A 739-nucleotide genomic window follows, 5' to 3' on the forward strand; every position below is an offset into this window, starting at 1 on the left:
CAATCCCCTCTGCAGTTTTCAAAGTATCCCAAACATCCAAATATCGAGGCCTGAGCCATATTTTGGAGCCAAATTCTGGCTCTCTGCACGGGTTCGCAGGTTGAAATTACGACTTATTATACCCAACATATGCCAAGTACTGAAAGCGGCAGTGAGTCACATTTTGCCCAAACTCCCCTCCAGTTTTCAAAATAACGCAAATATCCCAATTTCGAGGCCTGAGTCATATTTTGGAGCCAAATTCTGGCTCTCTGCATGTATCCGCAGTTCGAAATTTCGTCTTTTTATACCCAACATATGCCAAGTACTGAAAGCAGCGTTTGGTCACATTTGTACCAAACCTCCCTGCAGTTTTCAAAATAAACCAAATATCCCAATTTCGAGGCCTGAGTCATATTTTGGAGCCAAATTCTGGCTCTCTGCATGTATCCACAGTTCGAAATTTCGTCTTTTTATACCCAACATATGCCAAGTACTGAAAGCAGCGTTTGGTCACATTTGTACCAAACCTCCCTGCAGTTTTCAAAATAAACCAAATATCCCAATTTCGAGGCCTGAGTAATATTTTGGAGCCATATTCTGGCTCTCTGCACGTATTCGCAGTTTGAAATTACGACTTTTTATACCCAACATATGCCAAGTCCTGAAAGCGGCAGTGAGTCACATTTTGCACAAATTCACCTGCAGTTTTCGAAATATCCCAAACATCCCAATTTCGAGGCCTGAGCCATATTTTGGA

This window comes from Procambarus clarkii, unplaced genomic scaffold, assembly GCF_040958095.1.
Source record: "Procambarus clarkii isolate CNS0578487 unplaced genomic scaffold, FALCON_Pclarkii_2.0 HiC_scaffold_213, whole genome shotgun sequence".
NCBI classification, from domain to species: domain Eukaryota; kingdom Metazoa; phylum Arthropoda; class Malacostraca; order Decapoda; family Cambaridae; genus Procambarus; species Procambarus clarkii.